The sequence below is a fragment of the Melozone crissalis genome, unplaced genomic scaffold (genome assembly GCF_028551555.1).
Source record: "Melozone crissalis strain CALT ecotype California unplaced genomic scaffold, PUWL_Pcris_2 ptg000046l_1, whole genome shotgun sequence".
In the NCBI taxonomy this organism is placed as follows: Eukaryota; Metazoa; Chordata; class Aves; order Passeriformes; family Passerellidae; genus Melozone; species Melozone crissalis.
In genome coordinates, this window is record NW_026535824.1 from 14,885,307 (window position 1) to 14,910,256 (window position 24,950).

At 52.2% G+C, this 24,950-nt stretch overlaps 2 pseudogenes; one reads left to right on the forward strand and one right to left on the reverse strand.

Moving 5' to 3' along the window:
- Positions 1 to 3,886: 3,886 nt before the first annotated feature.
- Positions 3,887 to 5,908, reverse strand: LOC128943539 (serine/threonine-protein kinase pim-1-like; annotated as a pseudogene).
- Positions 5,909 to 19,623: 13,715 nt separating this feature from the next.
- The window catches only part of LOC128943501 (serine/threonine-protein kinase pim-1-like), a 242,976-nt pseudogene continuing 237,649 nt past the window's right edge, over positions 19,624 to 24,950 (forward strand).

Below are 24,950 nucleotides of genomic sequence, written 5' to 3' on the forward strand. Positions count from 1 at the left end.
AAATATAAACATGAAGGTCTTATTATACTATAAATATGTATATAGTTATTTGTTATATTGATATTTCACTTGCACAAGGGCATCTGAGCTCAAGGTGAAAACCTTCTTCTGTTGCTCCATGTGGGAACATTCCAACAATCATTGTTCCTTCTGAAGGTGCTGTTTCCTATGTACTCTCAACAAATTCATCTTTGTCTGCCCAAATCCACAAGGTCTTTTCCTTTTCCATATACAATTTTTGGATGCATTTGAAGACATCCAGGGGTGCAGCTTCTTTTACCCGACTGCCCCACTGCTCACACGGGGCTCCGACCTCAGCCCACTCCAGAGCCAGGGAACTCCAGGGAAGGGCTTCCCAGCTGGGAATTTCTGATGGCACTGTTTCCTCACATTTACATTGAACAAGTGACATTTTGTTGGGATCTGGCCAGACCGTGCCAGTTTTGTTTTACCAGTGGGCAGGGTCAGCACCAAAGCCACAGACTCCAACTGAAGGAATCAGTGTCATTTCCTGCAGTTCAGAGCAGCAAAGAATCACAACAGGAGCAGCTCAGCAATGCACCCAACCATCCTCACCAAAGATTGCCTGCAGAGATTAACAAAGATCCAGCAGCATTTACCCTCAGCCTTTACCATCCCCCAGACCCACACAGCAGCTGGGGAAGCTGTCACAGCCAAGGGCTGCAGAGCCACTCCTGGGCACTGGGAATTCCTGCAGGTGCCTCCAGCCCCAGGTGAGGCTCCAACCCCGCTGGGAGAGGGCCCAGCTCTGATAGTGCTGAAGGAACAAACTGACAGCACTGCTAGTGTGGCAACATCTGCTTTCATGCTCCTCTTGGGTCCCTCCCAAAGCCTGGCCAGGGATCAAGGAGGAACCAAGGGAGGTGACTTTGACCATACAGCCCCAAACAAGGCCAGATGTCAGATTTCATGGCCTTGTCTGGCTTCTAAATACACAAAGGTCAAGACATGTTTCACAAAGGAGTGGCTGCATCTATCTCACTGCTAATGACCATGCATATTTCATCAGGGAGCAGATACAAAGATAACCTTTGGTTGGAAGGCTCATCCAGAGGCCATCTTTGGCTCAGGGCCTGCTGTCCAGGCCTCACTCAGGGCTGGTGTCCAGGCCTTGGCACTTCAGGGACGTGGTTTAGTGCTGGGCTTGGCACTGCTGGGTGAGCGGCTGCACTGGGTGAGCTCAGAGGGCTTTTCCAACAGAAAGGATTCTGTGATTCCATGATTATATCCACTGCATCCAGCTGGGGCTATTTTAGCAGCATTACTTTGCTCCAAAAGTTCCCTCTTGCCCAGCTCCTGTGGCCTGAGGCTTCAGCTCCTTCAGCTCCTGGTGCTGACCTGCTCATGCTGAACGAGACGCCTCAGAGAGAAGAACACAGTCCATGCAATTCCTTCTGGGACACGGAGAGGGGAGGCTGTGCAAACAGGAGCATTGTTTGCTGTGGCCTCCTCTCTGCCCTTCACGCCTTTCAGCACTTTGAACCAGCCAAGAGCTTTCTCCAAGAGTGCAATGGAGCAGCTGTTCCTGCTCCCAGGCCTGGCTCTCTCCAGTCTCTGCCCTTGCCTGGTTCTGTCCCTCTTGCTGTGCCCTCTGTTCCTCCAGGGCTCGGTGGCTGCTGCTCAGGACTGTGGCACTGGCACAGATCCAGTGCTCCAGAGCCTCCTTTCTATGCCCTTGGAGCTGCCTGGGCACAGCAGCCTTTTCCATCTGGAAGCTCCCCATGGACAGGGAGTGCCCAGCTCCATTCCCTGCAAAGCCTCCAGGAGCCCAGGGCTGCCATCTCCAGTCCCTGCTGGCACTGGGGGCTCCCAGGTGCCTCAGGCTGCTCTGACACCGCTGCACACAGGAGGGAAGAGGGGCAGGGGCTGTGCTCAAAGTCAGCTCCATCTGCTGCTGCTGCTGCTGCTGCTGCTGCTGCTGTGGGGTCATTTGTGCAGCCCTGCCCCAGAGTCAGGGATCAGATCCTGCCAGTCTCTTCCAGCCCTGGCTGCTCAGAGTTTGGGCCTTGGAGCCTCAGGTGGCCAAAGGCAGCTGCTGCTGGTCCCTCTGTGTGCCCATGTTCAGCAGTGCTGCTCCATCAGTCTGTGCCCAGCAACAGGGAAAAGCCGGGCTCTGCCTGAGCAGCTCAGCCAGCAGGAAGGGAGCTGCTCCACACAGGAACCAGGAGCAAAGGACATTCCTTTTGTAGGACATGTTTTCTATTGAAAGGAAAAAAAAGGAAAAAGGGAAAAATAGGTAAATGGTAAAAGATAAGAGTAAAATCCAAGTGTTAGTGAAAAAAACATAATGTTAGTGAAAAAAAACAAAATATAAAGGCAAAGTTAAATTCTTTGCATTAAGAGGTAAATGATCTTTTGAAAAAGATAACTCAGTTATTTACATTGTAAATGTGCTGATGGCATGCATCCATCTTACTGACCTCAGCAGCCTTTTAAAAGATTTTGGGCTTTGTTTCCAACACTGGTATTTGAAATTGTGGTTGAAGCAAGAGGAAATTGCTTTGTGCCCTTCCAGCTCCAAGCAGGACTGGGAGTGGAAACTCTGTCAAACCCCAAATCCTTCAGAAGATGACCTTCCTTCTCAGCCTGGGAATGAGCTGCACATTCCCTTTGAAACTGTGTCTCTAAGAAATCCCTGACAAAGTCCCACTTACGGCTTTTTGCTCTGGTTTGGAAGTGCAGAAGTGCAATTCTCCATCCACCAGCTCCAGACTGCACTGCCTCAGGAGCACGGCCCACTTGCCAGCTTTGGCCCACTCGTGGCACTTCTAGAGGAGGAAGAAAGTGCAATTGCACAATTCCAGCCAATAAAGAAGGAAGAATGGGACAGACAAAAGAGATCCAGGTGTTCAGCTGGGACTGTGGAGAGTTTGGGTCCTTGCCAATTGGATGTGTGTCCCCAGCTGCAATCTCTGGGCCTGCAGCAGAGTCTCACTCACCTGCCAAAGCAGAAAGCTCAGGCGCTGTGCTCGCAACGGGCTCGTCTGATGCAAAGCTGTCAGAGCAATGTGAGGGCAGAGCCAGCCCAGCTGGGCCCAGGGCTGAGCCCAGCAGAGCCCTGGCAGAGCCCAGAGCAGCCTCAGCACCCGCAGAGCCTGGCTGCAAGGAGAGAAAGCAGAAACCGCCTGTCAGCTGAGGGCTCCTGTGCCCTTGGGCCAAGGCCTGCGGTGCCCAGGCCATGCTGGCTGTGCCCAGAGCTGCGCCCAGAGCTGCCCATCCCTGCTGCCTTTGGCAGCAGAGCAGGAGGGCAGCACATGTGCCCAGCCTGCAGCCAGCCACGGCACATCCAGCCCTCAGCAGCTGCCCAGAGCCAAAAAGCAGCTGGGCAGCTGACTGAAGAATTCATTGCATCTGCCCCAGCAAAGGGGGAACCTTTGGTGCCCGGCCAGGCCATGCCATGCCCAGATCAGGGAGCATCCCCCTGCCTGTGGATTCACCTGCAAATTGGGCCTGGAGCCTGGCTTTGAAGAAGGTGCCAGAATCCAAGTCCATCATCTTCAGCTGGCCAGGCTGGGAAGAGATTGTCATCCTTGAGGTTGTCCTTGGTGTCTCCAGCAGCAGCCCCACCTGGAACAGCTTCTCCAGGGGCTCCTTCTCCTGCCCTGGGGCCAGACCAGGCTGTCAGGGCTCTGCCCAGGGGCCCCAGCCATCCATGAACAGGACAAACAAAACCAGGGGGGATGGTGGCCACCAGTGCTTGCCACACCAGGTCTGCAGCTCAGCTCCAGCCCAAGAGCTGCATATTCCCCTATGCTGACCCCTGCTCAAAGCTACAGGCAGGACAAAACCAGCCTGGTTTGCTTTGCCACTGATTGCCAAGAGATGTGTGGAGCTGGTACCTGCCAGGCCCCTGGATCCAACTGTGCACATGGATCTCTCCCATCTTCTAGGGCAGAGGAACACCCTGCACCCAAGGATGACAGAAAAGATCTTCTAAGGATGGCCTCTCCGAGGGCTGCATGGACAAACACCTCTTAATGATATCCTGGCAGTCTGGGGAGAGAAACCAGAAATCACCAGTCAGTTGGAGAAGTTGCCCCCCTGTTCCTGTGCCCAGGCCATGCTGGGTGTGCCCAGAGCTGGGCCTAAACTTCCCCATGGATGCTCTGTTTTGGAGGACAGCAGGAGAGCAGGACATGTGCCACCTCCTCAGCAGCTGCCAGAGCGGGATGCCCATGAGCCCGCTGCTGTCTCCCAGCAATGGTACTGCCCCCGTGCCCAGAGATGAGGATCCACCTTGAGAGAGCCATCGTGGGAACAAGATCCGCCCCCGGATGATCTCCTGGCCCCTCCTGAACGGGTGCTTCCCCATGACCAGGTGGCACAGCAGGAGGCCCAGGGACCAGATCGTGGCTGCCTCGCCGTGGTAGCATTGGTGCTGGATCCACTCTGGTGGGCTGTAGGACAGGGTTCCTGTGGAACACAGACAGAGATCAGCAGGGGGATGCTGCTGCTCCCAGAGCCTGGCCCCAGCATCCCTGGGCATGTGGGGGCTGCCCCAGAGGCACATGGAGTGAGAGCTGCCCTCTCACCAGCACCTGGGACTTGTGCACAAACTCGGGGCTGGAAAAGAAGCCACTGGTGCTGGAAGAGGGCAGCACAATCCCTGGGAAGGCCCAACCATGACACACAAAGAAGAAACCCACCCAGTAGTGGAGAAAACTCACTCTCCTCCCCACCTCCATGGCCCCCAAAAATGTTAATAAGCCAAGGCAAACAAGGAGAGCGGAGCAGTCCAAGCCCTTCCTCGCCTGCACACCAAACCATCCGGGGCACGCGGTCAGGCCTCCCTCTCTGCTACCCCCATGGGGGTTTGTGTCGGGCTGGCTGCCCCAGCTCCAGCCCCAGCCCAGGCCACAGTGGGTGCTGAAGGCTGTCAGCAGGGCTGGGAGCTGGCCGCCCTCACACCCCACCCAGAACAACTCGGCTCCAGCATCAATCCCAACCCGGCTGCAATAGGGGGAAGCCCCAGTGCTGCACCCAGGCTGGGCCACGAGATGCCCAGGAGCATCCCCTGCGAGGGCTCACCTGCAAACTGGGTGTAGGCTGTGTCTTGGAGGAAGGCGCCACAGCCAAAGTCGATCAGTTTCAGCTGCCCACTGGCCAGGTCGAGCAGAATGTTCTCGGGCTTGATGTCCCTGTGCAGGACCCCGCAGCTGGTGCAGTGCCGCACGGCCTCCAGCACCTGGCGGAACAGCCCCCGCGCCTCCTCCTCCGGCAGGAACCCCCGCTCCGCCATGAAACCCGAGAGTTCCTGGCACCGCTCCGGACGCTCCAGCACCAGCAGGAAGCTGTCGGGGAGCTCAAGCCACTCCAGGAGCTGAATGACACCGCCACAGCCACGGGACACCTTGGCCAGCAGCACGATCTCCAGCGGGGCGCTGGTGCCGTCGGGCTGCGGGAGGAGCGCGGTGCCGTCAGTGGGGCCGAGGCCGTGCCGGGGCTCTGCGAGCCCTCAGCCAGCCCGGGATGCTCTGCACGCCCCGCTCACCCCACGCCCGCTCTCCCCGCAGGGCTCACGGCGGCTCCCACCCTGCCGGGCCCCGGCTCCCCGCCGCCTGGCACGGCCCGGCTTCTGCCGCTGGCCCCGCTCACTCACCAGCTCGCCCCAGTGCCGGATGCGATCCCGCGGCACGCGTTTGATGGCCACCTGCGAGCGACGGAGAGCAGCGGGCTGAGCTCGCCACCCGTCCCGCCGCGCCCCGACCTTCTCCTCCTCCTCCCTCCTCCTCCGCCCCCTCCTCCCGCGCCCGCCGCCGGCCCCGCCGCTCACCGGGGCGCCGTCCGAGAGCCGCGTGGCCGCGAAGACGCTGCCGAAGCCGCCACGCCCCAGCAGCGATCCCAGCCGGTACCGCTCCTGCAGGGCCTCCTGCGCCTCACCTGCGGGCGAGACGTGGCTGTCAGCGCTCGGCTCGGCGCCAGCAACGACCCCCGAGCGCCCCTCACCCGCCCCGGGCCCGGCATCCCCACCCGCCCCGGGCCCCGGCGGCTTGGGGCTGGAGGCCGCGCTGCCGAGCGGCGGAGCTCGGGCCGGGGAAGCCGCAGCGGAGGCGGCGGGAGCGGCCGCGCCGCCTGTGTCCTCCGCGGGCCCCGGGAGGAGCCTGGGCCGGGGCCGGGACCGGACCCTGCGTCGGGGCCGGGGCCGGGCTCGGGCCAGGCGGAGCCGAAGGGCGGCGATGCCGCCCCCGCACCAGGCACTGATGCCCGCCCAGCAGCGCCACCGCCAGCACGGCCAGAGCCAGGCGGAGGCGAGACCGCGGCGGGACGGCCGGGGCCGGGCTCGGGGCAGCCCCGCCCGGGGCCGGGGGCGGGCCGGGGGCATGGCCCGGCCCGGCAGGAGAGAGGGAGGCGGGGAGAGGAGAGGGACGTCGGGCAAGGGACCCCGAGAGAAGGGTGCCCGACAGCGGGAAAGGGAGAGAAAGAGAAATAAAGGGACAAAGAGAAAGAGGAAGAAAAATAGGAGAAAGCGAGTATTAAACTATCTATTTTGCTGCTCTCGCCGCTGCTACTGCCGCTGCCGCTGCTGCTGCCGCTGCTGCTGCCGCTGCTGCAACTGAGGCACCGGGGCCGTTCGTCCCCGTGTCCGTTCCCCGCTCGCCCCACGAGCCCCACGTTCGAGCCCCGCGCGCCCCGGGGACAGCCCCTCCGTCTGCCCAAACACGGGAACTTTGCAGCGCTGAGCCCAGATGCAGAGCCCTGACTCCTGCGCACTGGCACAGCGATCCCCTTGCCTGCTGCTGTGCATTGTCCTTGCTGAGGGTCAAACACTGTCGGGCCACCTTCCCTTGGGGTAGGATTCCTACCTGACCCAAGCACTGCACTTACACCTCCAGTGTTGCTTTCCAGTAAAAACAGGGGAAGGAAAACTGTGTGTGGCTCATGGGATTTTAGAGTGTCTAAAAATCACCAAGTCACCAATTTTAGAGGTGCAGTGCATCTGGAATTACTGGGATGGAGAAGTAGTGTAACATGGAAAAGGGGAGCATAGAAATAAATATAGGAAAACATCTTGGATTGTTTCTTTCATTTTCATTTCACTTCTGGAAAGCTGTTTCAGTTTTCCAGGAATCTTCTCTTGTCTGCTCTTCCCAAAAATCTCTCATGGAGAACAAGGTCAAGCTTCTGTCACAAGATTTGCCACCAGGAAATTACGCCGCTGGTGAAATTTTCATTGTGACTGTTTGTGCTGGCTTAGGGCAAATTTTGGGAGGAAACCTCCTAAAGGGGTCTGTCTAGAAAGCAAGTTCAAGTGGCTCCTCCCCCTACTAGTTCAGGAAAAGACTTCCCTCGAGAAAAGTGAAAAAAACCCCAGTTTTTTTAACAAGTAAAGTATTCACAAGCATGAAAAATGAATAATATTAAATAAAACCTTGGACAGTGCTGAAGAGTTGGCAAATTCAGAAAGTCCTTTTTGTGGGTTGTAGTTGGCTCCCTCGGTCTCTTCTAAGTCCCTCTGGTTCTGGAATGCAGCGTCCCAGAGCTCAGGGGGCCACAGGTGTGAGCTGCCGGTGTTTGTCTGGGTTTTGAGTCCAGAGCAGGTTTAAACAGTTCCAAGAAAAAGGAAAGTCACAGTCCGAGGAACTTCTCTTCCTAAGGTGGCTAAAATCAAATTGCTGGACCCGGGCTGTGAAGGCATCGGGAAATTTCCAAATCTGGGCACTGGCAGTCCCAGCAAACACCAGATCATGGTGGCGCTGGAGCCAGAACCTGCACATTTCCAAACTTTGATTTCTGTGCCAGCAAATCACTGGACTTGGGCTGTGCCAGCACCAGGAAGTTTTCAGATCTGGGCACTGGCACTGCCAGCAAACACCAGATCTGGGTGGTGTCATTGCCAGCGACCGAAATCTGCCGGATTTGGGCTCCGGTGGCATCGGGAAATTTCCAAATCTGGGTTCCTGTGCAGGAAACACAAGATGTGGGTGGTGCCAGACCCAGTAGCAGGAAGCTGCCACAGGTTTTGGATTTCTGTGCCAGCAAATTGCTGCACTTGGGCTGTGCCAGAACAGGGAAATTTCCAGATCTGGGCACTGGCAGTGCCAGCAAACAGCCCATTTCAGGCTCCAGGCTCCAGGAAGGATTGGATCTGGATGCCTTCCTCTTTTCTTTTCTTTTCTTCTTTCCTTCCTTCTTCCTTGGGATCCTGCTGCCAGAAAACTCCAGATTGGGCAGTGCTGGCAAGGGGAAATTGCCAGGTTTTAGCTTTCTTTTCCAGTAAATTGCTGGACATGGGTGGTGCCAGAAGAGGGAAATTGCCAGATGTGGGCACTGGCAGTGCCAGTGCACACCAGATCTGGGTGGGGAATGTGCCAGCACCAGGAAATTACCAAATGTTAACTTTCAGTGCCAGCATATTGCTGGAATTATGCTGTGCACGAACCTGAACAATTCTGGATCTGGGCACTTGTGGTGTCAGCAAACACAAGATTGGGTTGCTGTAGGTACCAGGTATTTGCAAGGTTTTGGCTTTCTTTGCCAGAAAATTACTAGACTTGGGCTGTGCTGGCACTGGGAAATTCCCGCATCTGGGCACTGGTGGTGCCAGCAAACACCGGATCTTGGCATTGCCAATGACGGTAGCAGGGAATTGCCAGATTGTGGCTTTCTTTACCAGAATATTGCTGGACTTGGCTCTGCCAGAACAGGGAAATTCCAGATCTGAGCACTGTCAGTGGCAGCAAACACCAGGTCTGGGCACCTGTATTGGCATCAGGAAATTGCCGGATTTTGGCTTTCTGTGCCAGCAAATTGCTGGACTTGGCTGTGCCAGCGCTGGGAAATTTCCAGATCTGGGCACTTGCGCAGCAAACACCAGACCTGGGTGGTGCTGGTGGCAGCACTGGGAAGCTGCTGAGTTCTGGCTTTCTTTGCCCGAAAATTGCTGCATTTAGGTTTTGCTGGCAGTGAGAAATTTCCAGATGCTAATTTTCCAGTGCCAGCAAACTGCTGGAATTAGGCTGTGCAGGCATCTGAAACATTCCCGATCTGGGCACTGGCGGTGTCAGCAAACCCGAGATCGGGTTGCTGTAGGTACCAGGTCTTTGCTTGGTTTTGACTTTCTTTGCCAGCAAATTGCTGCACTTGGGCTGTGCCGGAATAGGGAAATACCAAGATCTGGGAACTGGCAGTGCCAGCAAACACCACATTTCAGGAAGGATTGGATCTGGACCCGTTCCCTCCCTGCCTCCCTCCCTAAGCAAGGTGCCAGAGGGGCTGGAGAGCAGCCAGGCATAAAGGGACCTGCAGGGACTGATGGACAGCAGGCTGGGCATGAGGCAGCAGTGTGCCCAGGTGGCCAAGAAGGCCAATGGCTCCTGGCCTGGCTCAGGAATGGTGTGGCCAGCAGGAGCAGGGCAGGGATTCTTCCCCTGTTCTCAGCACTGCTTGGGCAGCACCTCAAGTGCTGTGTCCAGTTCTGGAGCCCCCAGTTAAGAAGGACATGGAGGGGCTGGAGCGTGTCCAGAGAAGGGCAACAAGGCTGGGGAGGGGTCTGGAGCACAAGTCCTGTGAGGAGCGGCTGAGGGAGCTGGGGTTGTTTTTCCTGGAGGAGGCTCAGGGGAGACAAGGCGGTGTCAGGGCACAGGTTGGACTTGATGATCTCCATGGCCTGTTCCACCCTTGCTGATTCTGTGATTCTCTGGAACCACCCTTGGAGCAGTTGCAGGATGAGCCCTGGGCCTCCTCTTCAGAAGCTTCAGCAGCCCAGGTCCCTCAGCTTCTCCTGCCAGCCCCAAAGCCCATCCTGTCAGTCCTGCAGAGCCTCTGCAGCTCCTCCTCACTGCCCAGAACAGGGAGCCCCAGAGGCAGACACAGCAGCCCAGATGTGCCCCCCTGGCCTGGGGTGCCTCTGGCAAGGGAGCAGCACCAGGCACTGCAGGAGCCTGCAGACAATTGATCTGAAGGCCAAAGCTCCTTAGCTCCTTCTGAAAGAGCAGGAACAGTTCCTCATTCCAATGTGGTGGAATGCTGGGCACCACAGCTCCAGGTGAGGACTGGACACAAGTTTGCTCCCACTGAGTGCTGTGATGGGTTCTGCAGGACCTCTGGGCTCCTGTGCTTGCCAGGCACAATGAGGAGAGAAGGAGCCAAGTGCACTGATGTGGGAAATGGATATCTAGAAAGCTTTTAGGGCCTAATAGAAGGCCCACAAAGTATGCATCAGCATATAAACCTTGAGACAGGAAACGCTACCTTAAAAATGCCATGGAATAGGACAGATATTGTTGAGAGAGAAATGGAGCTGGAAAAAAGTTTTAAAACATGACCTTGCAAATAAGACTTTGGAAAAACAGAGCTATGAAAGATGCATTGTAGTGGGACACACAAGGGGTAGTTTTAAATAATTGGCTTTAAGGCATCTACAACATGGCATGGCAAAAAGCTGATAGACCAAGAAATACTGTAATTAGGAAATAGTTGGCTTCTAATTGTGATAGTGTGAATTATAACATCTGTATTGCCTCACCCTTCTCATGAGACTGAAAATGGAAGAAAAGTTATTAAAACACCTCTCAGTTGCCCCATCTCTAGGTCAAGAAAAGAGGATTATCCAACACACTGACACACCTTTGCCTCGAGCATAACCCAGCCTGGACCAAACACACTGAAAGGTTTCCCCTTTGGCCCATGTCTCAAAACATCAGGTCTGCTGTTTGACAACTCAGGTTGGTTTGGTGTCAAGGAGTTCCCTCAGAAATACTGGGTTTGTCTTTCTCTGTGCCTTCCCCTCAGCAGCCTTGGGGATGCTCCTGTGTGAAGCCATCTGTCTCCCACAGTTTGAGAAAACTTCAAACAGGATATTGTGCAATAAATTGTTTCCTCTAAAGTGTTCCAACAATCCCTTTCCAGCAATAGGAAATTATTACTAATAGATGAAAGTGGAAAACCCTTAACAGTTTATTAACAAACAGAATCCCCCCATGATACGCGTTACAAGAAGGCGCCAGGGTCTCTCTCGGAAGAACAGGAGCTGTCACGGAGCAGTTCCAGCAGCTGATGGAAGCTCGGGGGCTCGTCCGGCGTCGGCTTTCTCCCATGACAGAGCTCCATGGAGCGGGCAGGGCAGTGAAGCAGCTGGGCTGGAGCCCCTCGCTGCCTTTTCTCCCCGGCGTGGCTCAGCTCACAGACTCTCGGGCTGGGAGCGGGGCCGCTCCGCTCCTGCCGGCACCGTGTCCCTGGGCTTGGACAAACAGTTTCCTGCCAGGAGAGCCCTGCACACTGCTCCACAGATCTTTCATAAAGGCCCAAACCAACTCCAAACACTCTGTCTGCAGCAGCTTTTCACAAAGGGCTGCAGCAATCCAGGACAGCTGCAAGTGAGTGTTGGAAGGCTCTTGTCTTGTTCCTGACAGCAAAATTCTTGATGATTTGATGCAGTTTTATTCAGGTGTAACATGAGAGCTGAGGTTTTTTGTTAAAATATTTCATGATGAATAACAAGCCTTGGGAGCATGAGGTGCAGGACTGACATCCAAAAGCATGAGCATATCCTCCAAAGTGGCCAGTTTAATTGTCCATTTTATTACTCTTGTATTTACTCCACACTAATAAGGAAAATCAAGCTTTGCTTGGAGGCAAAACAGGCATGGGATACACTACAGTCCCTCACAGGCTCAGCAGGGCTGGCAGTGACACAGCAGGCAGTCTGCTTCATTGTGAACCACTACAGAGCTACATCCCAACCTGGTTTAAGTAGCGTGGGATTATTAAGAGCTCCTTTTCTGCATGAGACACAAAAAGGAGATCCCAAATGATCTCAATGCAAGCATGCAGTAAAGAACTGCTCCTGCTGTTCTAATGAAGCATTTGCTTTGGTAATTACACTCTTCCCATTCATCTTTTGATGCAGACACTTCAGGTTTTCCCCCACACCCCTGCAAGGCTGGCAGTCGCTGTTTCCCATTTCCTGTTCTTCCCTAGAGATGGTGCAGTGGCTGCTTTGAAACAAAAAGCCCTGGGATCTGGACAGCTTGAAGGAGCACGAAATGCTAATTAAGTGCTCATATTGGTAACACCCAGGTCGCACTACCCAGTGCTCTGCAGCAGCAGCAGCAGCAGGACCATGCATCATTCCTGTTGGTGGATGTTCATGCTTCTGGTGTTTAAGAGCAATGACTTTGAGGAGGGACAAAAATGCCCCTCTTCAAACAGTGGCTGTGCAAGGAGATGTGATGTTTCACAGCCTTTTGTAGGATATTTCAGAAAGATCTAAGAGAATACTGTGGCATGGAGTAGGTCCCTAATTTTGTTTCCAGAGAAATGCCCAAAGGGCACATTCACTCTGCTGCTGATGGCAACCCTATAAGCTCATGGACCAGTTTTCCCTGCAACGTGCCACCCTGCCTGGGCTTTACTAGGCCGGGACTAGACCCAGAGCTAAGCAAACACATGCAGCCAGGTGACATTGTGTGACAACAAAAGCTGGCAACCATGAGGACTTTGCTGTCAAAAGGTTACAGCTTGCACTGGGCCCAGAAGTGTTTTTCCCTAAGGCAAAGTAAATTGAAATGTGAAGATTCAAAGCTTCAAATGACTATGAAAGGAAACTGCAGAATAATTTCTGGATGGGCAGCATTGTCAATGATCATGCAGCCCACCATGAACTGGAGCTGAATCCAGAATTGCTTCTTCCAGCTGTGCAGGAATTCATTCCACTGGCAAGCACTGGTCCATGGGAACAAATGATCCCCTAGCTCGGGGCTGAATGGCGCCCAGGCTGCAGTGCAGATTGGAGGAACCCTTGTCACTTGTTATTGGCCTCCCAGTGCACTCATCCTTCTGCAAACAAGGTGCAAACAACACAGCTGCACTGCTGTCCCCAGTAAATATACATACAGGTGGCTTTTCCAAAGCGGTGCATCTTTTCCCAGTGAAATACATTACTTCTTCTTACCTGTGGAATTGTGATTGAAGACACCTGTGAGCCAGATCTGTGGGGATTGCAAAGGAGCAAAGCTTTGGGATTTGGGCACACTTCTCTTGGTTTCTTTGCTCAGGCCTTTAGTGAGCACACAAACACACCTAGGTAGAAAACCTTTGACTAGACAGGATCTTTTGGATCCATTGTCCCTCAAGCAGGTCAATGTGTGGCCCTGTTGTAATGCCAAGTAACAAAGAGCAGCACAAATGACACAAAGGAAACATGGCCAAAGAGGAAGAGGAGAGGCCCAATGAGGAAAGGATGTGGTGAGACACTGGCACACTGAGTGAGCTGCACTCCCATAATCTCTAGGCTAGCAGGTCCTGGTCTCACATTCTCCTCTTGGTTTATTTAAATGTTATTTATTTTTTACTTTTTTTTCATCATCAAAATAAAAAATATAGAATTAAAAATACGTCATCAAAACTTAAAGACAGAATCAAATCACATTAATTCAAAACTACATCTAAAGATCTGAATCTATGTACAGCTGTAACTATGAAGCCTAATGCATCAATCCTATTCTTCAAACACTCTCCATACAGGCAGCAGCTTCTTCCTGAGCTTGGAGGAAAGAGAGCTTTTCTGGGAGGCGAGGACTTTGTGGGTGAGGGAACATTGGAAGTGCCCCAAGAAAAGTCCTCGATAAGATTGTAACCAGTCAGCTCTGCAAAATGGAGACACAAAGTTTAACAGAGGCCACCATGCAAACCTAAAGCAGCTGAAGCTCCATATTTCCTGGGACACATTTCCTGGAAATGTCTATACAGCTGCACAGGGAAACATGCTCCTGCTGGCAGACACAGAGGCAGGCCAGGGCAAAACCCTGAGCCACTCCCCCAGAGCTGGCACAGGCCCAGCCTGGCCTCTGGGCTGCCCTGGGACAGCAGGGAGCCCAGAGCCCTGTGCTCTCCAGGAGCGGCTCAGCTGCACATGCACCCTCCTGCTCCTCTGCCTGCCCCACAGCTCAGCAGCCCTGCAGCTCCAGGGGCACTGGCAGTAGCACAGCTCATTGCAGGGGCACATGCAGGGCACAGCTGTTCCTGGCAACGTGCATAGCCTCTCTGGGCTGCCACAAGACCCTTCCTGCCAGCAGGGATTGGCCCAGCTCCCCCCTCACCTCTGTGTGAGGCTGAGCCATGATTGCCTTCACCTTGTCCTCCATCTGGAGCTGCTCCAGGCCCCCCATGCCATGACTAGGAAGGGCAATGGAGAGAGTGGGGGCAGATGCACACCCTTCCTTAGGATTTTGTCATTTTTGGCACAGCTCAAAAGGCAAACCCAGAGGCATCCAACTCAGCGCTTCCTCAGCCTTCTGGAGAACATCTCGCCTTCACCAGCCCAACATTTTGGAGAGGTTTTCCCGCACATGTGGAGGCTTGCTGGCAGCACATTTCTTCAGCTGGGTGCCCATCACCTTGCAGAGGGCAGAGGCCAGCTTGGTGGCCACGGTGCGGACGTTGGCGCTCCGCACAGGCAGCGCCTTGTTCTCCAGGCAGGACCAGAGCACGGGCAGGGCGTCGCGCTGGACGACTTCAGGGCTCCTGGCATGAACCCCCTGCACAAGCACTGCCGCAACAGAGACACAGCTCCTTACCCACCAGCCTCACTGCAAACAAGGATCCACCTCTGCTTCTGCTTCTTGCCAGCCTCTCTGGCCAAGAGCAGCAAAACAGCACCTAGAGCCCCTTGATCCAGAAACGGGCAAAGCAGCTGAGCATCCTGGAAACAGAACCACCAACCCCTCAGCACTAATTGCTCCAACCAGAGCCTTGGCCCTGTGGCAGACTTCCTACCTTTCCTAAATTATTTCACAATCTCTTTTTGCATGAACAATGAATGAAATGTCCAATTGTCTTTGATTTCCATTAAGAAGTTGTCTAAACCCACACTGAAGATTTGGAAATGCACCATAGAGAGGAAATGGAGAGATTTCTAATAAAAGGAATTATTCCATTTTTGTAACTTTGATATCAAGTGCCAAATGTCTAATCTGGCTTTGCCCTTTGCTCAGTGGCACACAGCAAGGGGCAGGATTAGAACACACCTCAAAACTCCAGCCCACCAGAGATGGCTGCTGCCTGACAGCTGGATGAGAAACATCAGTGACCAGCTGGTGTCTTTGGCAGAATGCTTTTGGGGCTTCCAACAAAGAGCTGTTTCAAACCTCAGGGTGTCTTTGATAATTACCCAGACCCCATTGCCCTGGCATTTGGGCATCTTCACATTTTAATGCCACTTCCCCTCTCAATGTTAATGGCATTTTTTCTTATAATGTACACTGAAATAGAGGCATAGAGAAAGAAAAATGCTACACAGAGGACTGAAATGTAACCAAAACACGAGTGCTTTCTCATATTGTCTCTGAAATCTCTCTGTCCATTTTCTGAACTGAACTATATCAAACACAGACAAATATTTACTACCAACAGGCTTCTTGCTTGGCAGATTTGGCTGAGAGAAAAAAACCTGAAATGCTCTGGAGACCATTCTTATTTTCTGATCAGACAAAATGTTATCTTTCAGCCATTTAATATTCTGTGGTGGAAGAGACTTCATTTTCTCTATTCTGTTAATCCATCAGCAGTCATCAACATTGAAACAGCTCCTGCAAGTACCAAAAACCAATTCTGCTAAGCAGGAAGGGGTATGGTACCCATTTTAAAATGGGAATTAATTTGAGTTTAAATGTAATTAAAGACATCAGTGACTACTGAATGTGAGGAACAGCTGTCTGTTCCTGCTAAATCTCAGAGAGAACATCTGCTTTTTCTAAAGTAGTCCTAATTTATGGTTAATTCCTTTTTTTGAAAAAGAGATCAAAAGAACTGCTAAACTAAACTCTCTATTGCTGGAGATGTACTTTATTCAAATGCTTTTTAAAGGGCCTTTGACATTCCCAATTGCTGAACATGCCCTTTTGAGATTCCTAATGAAGACACAAAGTGTATTAAACCTTGCATTCAAAGATGTTGGCATAATTAGCAGTGGATTTAGCCCCAGTTAAAGCAAGGCTATCAATCATCTTCTCTACTATATATTGAGATTATCCTTTTTCCATTCCTTGGCTATTGCTGACACAGCAAGCTCCTCTGAGGAATCAATTATCAGCTGCATTTGTAGCATTTTGGACAGCGCTGACCCAGGCAGACACTGTTTGCACACCCTGAAAGGCTCAGTCCAAGGCCACTCTGACAGCACAGGCAGGGAGCCTCAGCACTCTGCTTCTGTCCCTGTGCCCCAGAAGCTGCCTTGCACTAAACCCGTGCCTCTGATACCTCTGTTGAGTTCTGGCCTAAGCTGTGACCCCCAGGCTCTGCACGGTTCAGCCTCAAAACTTTCCAAGAGAAAAACAAGAATTCTGTGAGGACAAAACAAACTGATACCCTGAAACAGCATTGGCCACCATTTCCCCTCAAAGATCACAGATGTCCCTGAGCTTCCCAGAGAGGAGCCAGCTGGGGCATTTTTAGCCTTTCCTTTGCTGGAGGTGGTTCTGAGATGCCCCAGTGAGAGCTCAGCCCCAGGCCGAGCGCTGCCCCCATCTCAGATGCTGCTGCAGCAGCCAGGGAAAACCTGCCCAACCCACCTGCCTTGGCTATGGGGCAGCAGGGACACGCTCAGCACCTCCTGGTTTGGAGGAGCTGCTCTGCTGTCTGCTCACAGGCATTCCCTGTAAATGCTCCCTGGGAAGAGCTCTTGGCTCAGAAGGGAGGCCATACCTGTGATACGCTCGGTGATATCCAGCAGGGCTTGGGCACTCAGGTGATTCCATTGGTAGCTGAGCTCTTTCAGCAGTGACACTTTATCTACAAGGGAAACACATGTTTCTGCTCACGTTTCTCAGGTCATAGGAGTGTTATGGTTTAGGCCTGGCAAAGCTAGGGCCTCTATAAATATACATTTTACTTGATATCTGCTGTGAGATGTGGCCAGGAAATAAGCAAAGCAGGCTCTAACTTAAATATAAAGAGAAGTTTATTAATTAAACTACACACACAATTACTAACTTACACACACACAGGGAAAAAAAAACAAGGAGAATGAAAACTACACAGAAACACTTCGTTATCTTCTTCTTACTAAATTCTCAAACACATTTACATTTCTTAAAAAATTATCTACACTCGGTCTGGCACTACTCTTTGGAAAAAAAAAATTAAATCTTCAGCTCATAAGGGATAGACGGAGTCTTTCTTTGTGCCATGGACTTCTTGTCACAATTAGCAATCTGCTTGGTATCTTGCTATCTCGTGACATCTCTTTTCTATGCCGAGGTGCTCTCACTACCTGGCATGGGATGGGGCAGGGGCCTGCCTTCAGGGCTTTTTAAGAATGCTTCATTTCGTTCTAAGTAGAGTACAGTTACATTTCTGGGACCTCTGTCCCCCCTCCTATGTCTTCTATACCCCCTGGGGCCGAGGGGTTTCAAAACTAAACTTTCTTGACGCCGAGCTTCTGCTTTTTCCTGCAATACAGCTTCTGTATCACTAGGAGAGTCTATGGATATACAACAAAAAAGAGTGTAGCAAAAACTGCTACTCTATCTTCTTCTATTCTTTCAACATTTCTCTTCTCTTTTTGCTAGACTTTTTTTACTGGCCTGATTTTCTTCTTTTATCTTCTACTCTTGTCTTTTTTCTAGGAAAGGCAATGTTCTGCGAAGCCTTCATTCTCCGAAGGGTTAAAGCTCTGCCAGGCGGCCGGACTGCCCGCTGCTTCCCCCTTTCTCCTCCCAGCCGTGCTGCCTGCTGGCACATGATATCAAGTTTCAAGATATATAGTTCGAGCACGGGCTGCATTCTCTGGGGGGGGAATAAACAGGTCGCTTAAGGGTCTGCCACTCTTCTTCTGAACTCGGGCTTACTGTAAATGGGCTACGTGGCTTTCCCCTCCCCCAGCCCAGCTAGCAACTGGGCCGGGGGAGAGACTTCTTCACGCCTGAAATCTCAAGAGTACTCCGAAGGCTAAGAGCCCTGCTTTTAACTCTTTGAGTTCGTAGTCTCAAGAGGCGGATCTAAATGTCTCACTGGTCAAACTAAGTGCCCATCTTAAATTTCAATTACTCATTGGTAATCACAGCAAAACAAAATATCTCAGATGTCCCATTTCCGGTCAAACTACGACATTTTACTCTTCGCCTCTTGAGACTACAAACACTAAAACTATTAAATAAATTACAAAACATTTTTACACAGAAAAAAAAAACTTTACTTAATACATGCTTTGTTCTTATTTTTTTTTGGTCTCATCTCACAGCTTCATCTCATTACTTTTTTAAAATTCGATTCCCGGTCAGGGAACCAAATAAATGTTATGGTTTAGGCCTGGCAAAGCTAGGGCCTCTATAAATATACTTTTTACTTGATATCTGCTGTGAGATGTGGCCAGGAAATAAGCAAAGCAGGCTCTAACTTAAATATAAAGAGAAGTTTATTAATTAAACTACACACACAATTACTAACTTACACACACACAAAGAAAAAAAAACAAGGAGAATGAAAACTACACAGAAACACTTCTTTATCTTCTTCTTACTAAATTCTCAAACACATTTACATTTCTTAAAAAATTATCTACACTCGGTCTGGCACTACTCTTTAGAAAAAAAAATTAAATTTTCAGCTCATAAGGGATAGACGGAGTCTTTCTTTGTGTCAAACTACGACATTGAGAAAGGACAGTAGGAAGGGAAAGGGCAGTGCCAAACCCATTTTATAAAATAAAGTACATTTCTGTGTATTTTTGAATCCTATTCTTCTTTCCTTCCAGCCTGCTTGGCAGGGTTTTAAATTCCAGAAGAAAAGCTCTCCCTTCACATTTGTAAACCCAAACTTGTCTGCTGTAGCAGGAGCTGTGTTAAAACATTTCACATCAGGGACCTCGAGAGTTCAGTCACATGGAAGCAGTGAAAAGGTTTTGCACCCCAGAGAAAAAAGAAAGAGCCCCATACTTGGGTCACAGAAAGGCACTGAGTCAGGCAGTTCCTGAGCTCACAGAGCAGCTTGGGAGGAGAAAGTGGAAACTCCCCTTGAAGACCTGCCTCTTCAACACTCCTTTTTTCAGGCATATTCCCCCAGTACAGCATTCTCAGAGCTGACATAAATTTGTGTGGCAAAGGAATTTAGAGCAGGCCTTGCCTATGTAGTTAATTGCTGCGGCCATTTTGCCCCATCCAAAATAACATGTGGAACAAGGCATCATTGACAGCTGGGTTTATACCTGTTTGTTCTAAAGAAATGAACTTGGTGAATCACAAGTTCCCCCTTGAAAACAGAAGACAAAGAAGAAAAGTGGAAAATAGGCAGCTAATGCCTCTAATGTAAAGCCTTGCATTTAGGAAAATTTGTTTTCCACATAAATGTGCAGTACTGTCATGTCTGGCTTATTCTTAAAATGGCTCCATCTCGTTGACTGAGCCTACAAGAAACTTAGTTTTTCTTGAAAAGAAAGTAATCTGATCCATTAAATTACAAAGTGGCATCTGAAACACCACTCCAAGGTACTATGTACTTCTAGGACCAACAACTCCACGGTAGATCCCAGCTGTGGATGCATCCTTCAGAATTAAAATCAAGCATCCTTGGGAATCTCGAGTTTGATTCAGAGATTTCATAGTCAAAAGTCACAATCTTGAAACACAGCTCCCATCAGTTTCAAAATAAAGTAAAATTCTTCCGTATATGTGCAATTTAGAGATGAGGAGGAAGGGAGGGAATGTACTGGAAGATTTTGAGAGGAGGAAAAAAATACTATAAAACTACTCATCCTTGTTCATTATTCCACCTGAGTGAACTCCTTGCTGTTCAATTATTAGAGTAAAATTACAAAATGATCAGCCACTGTATTAAAGTTTAAAGGGTTAACTTAAGAGTTATGTTCCCTCCTTCCCATACCACTGGTCTGGGGATGGGGCACATTGTCACTCATTTCTAATGGAGTAGAGGAATATATTTCTTCAAGTGGATCCTGTCCAAGAACACAATGTGAGCTATTCTAAGTAGTAATTAAAGTTGCAAGAACTGAAAAATTTGTCAGAAACCTATTTTTCCATTGCTTTTTGATTCTTGGTCCATAAATTCCTTTGACAAGCCAGACTGTACCTGGGACTAAATTTTCAAATACACTCATGTTTCAGTATGTCCAACTCTCTCAGTTGCTGAGGGTTGGACGTTTATACATTTACTCAGACCCCTGGTGCTGAAACCAGCCTCATTTCATCTCCTCATGCCCTGGCTGATCACCCCTCTTTCCTCTTCCACCCATTGGCTTTTGTCTCCCACCAGCCCCCTGTGAAGAGCCTGGCTCTGTGTTCTCCATCCCCTCCTGGCTGGCACTGCCAGGCTGGGATGAGGAGCCCCTCAGCCTTCCCTGCTCCAGGCTGGACCAGCCCAGCATCCTCAGCCTCTGCTCACAGCCCAAGGGCTCCAGCCTCACCCTGGAGGCCCTTCCCAGACCCTGCTCCAGCTGCCAGACATCTTTCCTGCCCTGGGCAACCCAACCCAGGCCACAGTGACCTGGATAATCCCTGTACTTGATGTCCTGGTCACACAGCCCTGGCCCCTTGTCCCCATGTCAGGCTCTGGGGTGGATCCTGTGGAACATCCTTTGGTGGAGGCTGTGGCTCCAGGTGGGCTGGGGGGACCCTGGGGGACAGGGACCCTGCTGGGCATGAACAGCATTGGGCTTGTTGGGAGAAACTGTGAGGGGGAGCTGGGGCAGAGTGACCAACCCAGTGACCTGACACAGCCTGCTGGGATGTCACACAGCCCCTCTGGGATGTCACAGCCTGCTCTGTGATGTCACAGCCCAGTCTCTAATGTCACTCATCTGGTCTCTGATGTCACACCAGAGTCTGTGAGGTCAAAGTCTGCCCTGTGATGTCACAGCTGGATCTCTGATGTCATAGATATGGCCTATGATGTCATACTGCTCAATGACCTCATGCAATGCACTCTATGATGTCATAGCCTACTCTGTGACCTCATGTTACCAGATGATCAATTGTCCCCACCAGCTGAGCTCACACCTGGAGCTTGTTCTCCACAACCCCAGGCCTGTGGAAACCACACAGTGCCCATTGTGTGAGAAGGGGAACTGGAAGTTCAGCAGCCTCAGTGTCCTGCCAGCTCAGCCAGGCCCACGGGAACATTGGGATCCACGAGCACCACGGACCACCAGAGAGACCCCCGGGACAGAAGTACACATGGGTAAAGGGGAGGGGAAATGTGTTAATGATTTTTGAGGAAATGATTATCAAATGTGTGAAAAAGAATAGAAAATCACCAAATTTGCAGATGACACCAAGCTGGGTGTGAGTGTGGATCTCCTGGAGGGTAGGAGGGCTCTGCAGAGGGCCCTGGACAGGCTGGATCCAGGGCCCAAATCCAACAAGGTGAGGTTTAATAAGTCCACGTGCCGGGTCCTGCACTCTGGCCACAACAACCCCTGCAGCTTTATAGGCTGGGGACAGAGTGGCTGGACAGCAGCCAGGCAGAAAGGGACCTGCAGGGACTGATGGACATCAGGCTGGACATGAGCCAGCAGTGGTGCCCAGGTGGGCAAGAAGGCCAATGGCTCCTGGCCTGGATCAGGAATGGTGTGGCCAGCAGGAGCAGGGCAGGGATTCTTCCCCTGTGCTAAGCACTGCTTGGGAGGCACCTCGAGTGCTGTTTGCAGTTCTGGGGCCCCAATTTAGGAAGGACGTGGAGGGGCTGGAGCGTGTCCAGAGAAGGACAACAAGGCTAGGGAGGGAGCACAAGAGCTTTGAGGAGTGGCTGAGGGAGCTGGGGTTTTTATCCTGGAGAAGAGGAGGCTCAGAGGAGATAAGGCGGTGTCAGGGCACAGACTGGACTTGATGATCTCCAAGGTCTTTTCCAACCTTCCTGCTTCTGGGATTCTCTGAAGCCACCCTTGGAGCAGTTGCAGGATGAGCCCTGGGCCTCCTCTTCAGGAGCTCCAGCGGCCCAGGTCCCTCAGCTTCTCCTGCCAGCCCCAAAGCCCATCCTGTCAGTCCTGCAGAGCCTCTGCAGCTCCTCCTCCACTGCCCAGAACAGGGAGCCCCAGAGCCAGACACAGCAGCCCAGATGTGCCCCCCTGGCCTGGGGTGCCTCTGCAAGGGAGCAGCACCAGGCACTGCAGGAGCCTGCAGACAATTCCTGCAGCACTTGTGGGATGATCCTGCTGCCCAAGGGACGTTCCCATGGGGCCAAGTAAGGAACTGCAATGGGGAGTGGGGCCAGAGAGGAAAGGGCAAAAAGGGATGGGCTGTTTGCAGGGGAGGGAAGAGGGGTGGGCAATAGGAAGAAATTTGCAGCAGGAAGAGGAAAGAAAGCAAAGGTGAAACCAAGGAAATGCTCATGGCAGTTTGGGGGTGGCTGCCAGGCAGCCCTGGCTCTGAGCAACAGCATCTGCAGTGGGACAGGAAACTCCCACCTGATGGGAACAAACTTTCTGGCTGACTGCAGAGGCCAGGACAAGCCTGAGTGGTTTCCCTGGTGTCCCCCAGCCCTTGCTGGCCCCAGGGGCTGATGGCATTTGTGCTCCCTCAGGTTCATGTCCCCACAGCAACAGCATGGGGGTGCTCCCGCCTGCTGTGTGCAATGCAAACAGGGGCTGCGGAACCAGTGCTGCCGTGTCTGTGCCTGCAAGGATGGGGCACCTGTGTGAGCTGGGGGAGAGGCCAGGGCTGCAGAGGGGGGATGTTGTTGGCAGCTCCATCAGGACACTCTGGAACACTGTCCTGGGCTGTCCAGCACACTGGGGATGGATCAGCCCCTGCTCTGCTGCTCCTTCCCATCTCCCCCAGGGCCCTTGCAGAGCCCCAGCCATGCTGTTTGCCCCTAGCCTGCCCACGGCCAGCCTGGGGCTGCTCAAGGGGCTTTTCTGTGCAGAGCATTGGCCTGGCTGTGTTCTTGAGAGAGCCTGGGCAAGGAGCCTGGAGCCCCCAGGCCCTGGCCTGAGGTGTCAGCACTGCCGCAGCAGTGCCCATGGCCTGTCCCTGCTTCAGCCCCGGCACTGCCACACCCAGGACTGCGCCCGGCCCCAAGAGCACTCAGGCCCTACAGCAACACCAGGGCCACCAGGGCAGCCAAGACAATCTAGACAGCCCTGGCAGCTTTTGTCTGGGAGCCACCTTTGGATATAAGGAATTTTGGAGGCGGATTCTCAGTTTTGGCCATGGATGTCTGGACTTGAAAGTGTTTTTTTCAATGGGAAGAAAAGAACGGGCCCCCAGTGTTTTGAAGGCAGATGAGGAGTGGCCCCCAAGAGGCCAAGGCCAGCCAGAGCTGTCTGTTCTGGCAGGTTTCATATGGGAATAATCCTTGGATATAACCAAATTTGGAGGTGGAATCCCAATTTCAGAGTTGAACCCCTGGAGAAGGACAGTTCTTTCCCACAGGAAGGAATACACAGAATTCCAGGGTTTCAGGGGTTGATAAGAAGCAACTCTCAACATGCCAAGGCCAGCTGGACCAGTCAAGCAGCCCCCAGGAGGCCCAGCCACCCAGACCTGTTCCATGATCTTTGATCCTTGGGGCCCTGCAGCATCAAAATTGCCCCTTGGTTCCATGAGGCCCTGTAGGATCACCACAGATCTTGCTTTCCATGAGGCCCAGTGATATAACAATGGTCTCCTTGGCTCTGCAGAGGCACAATGGCCCTTTGCTTTCCAAGTGGCCTTGCAGTGTCCAAATGGTTTCCTTCTTGCCATGGGACTGCACAATGCCACAATGGCCCCTTGCTTCCATGAGGTCACAGAGTCTCCAAATGGCCCCTTGGTTCTATTGGGTTCCCCAGGATCACAGTGGCCCCTTGGTTCCAGCAGGCCTGGATGTGTTACACTGGCCCCTTGTTTCCATGGGGACCCACAGTGTCCCAATGGCCCCCTGCTCCCATGAGGCCCTGGGATGTCACAATGGTCTCATCACTTCCACGAGGCCCTGCTGTTCCACAATGCCCTTGAAGTGCATTCACAATAGTCCCAGTGGGTTCCCCTGCTGGTTCACAGTGGCCTCCTTTATTCTGTAGTGTAACAATGGTATCCTTGGTTCCATGGTCAGAATGGCCCCGTGGTCTCATGGAACCCCACAGCCCCTTATGGAGCTCCACAGCCCCTTATGGAGCCCCACAGTGTCACTTTGATCCCCTTGAGTCCATAAGGCCCTGCCATGCTACAAGGACCCCTTGGTTATACAAGGCCCTGCAGTGTCACAATGGCCTCTTGATACCAGTGGTCCTGAAGTGTCCTAATGGTCTCCATGGTTCCATGACACCCCACAATGTCACAATGGACTTTTGGTTCCATGAGCTTTCCTACTGCCAACAACAGTCTCCTTGGTTCCACAGTGTCACAATGGACCCTTTGCTCCATGAGGTTCAGTAGTGTAACATGGACGCCTTGATTCCATGAGGTTGTGCAGTGTCACAATGATCTCCTTGGTTCTGCAGCCCTGCTGTGGCTGCTGTGTAACAATGGATCTCTGGTACCATGAGGTTCCATAGTGTCACCATGGTGCCTTTGGTTCCACAAGGCCTTGTTGGGCCACAATGGCCCCTAGGTTCCATGAGGTTCTGTACTGTCAACAATGATTTCCTTGGTACTGCAGTCACAAGGGATTCTTGGTTCCATGAGGGGCCTGGCCTCCCACAGCCCCTCACAGACCCTTATGGCCCCTCATGCCCCCTCACAGCCCCTCATGGCTCCCTCACAGTTCCCCATGGCCCCTCACAGCTCCCCATGGCCCCTCATGGCCCCTCACAGCCTCCCACAGCTCATGGCCCCTCACAGTTCCCCAAGATCCCTCACAGCCTCTCACTGTGGATGCCCTGGAAGAGAGAGAGAGAAACAGCAAGTGTTTCTCACAGCAGCATGTGAGAATTTTTAGGGTATAGTAGGGATGTGATAACTTGTTAAGTATAAACAATCTGCAGGTGGTGTTGTTCTACTTCGTCTTTCTGTTTCTCTATAAAAACTGCACGGTTCACTTGAATAAAACCTTCTTTCACT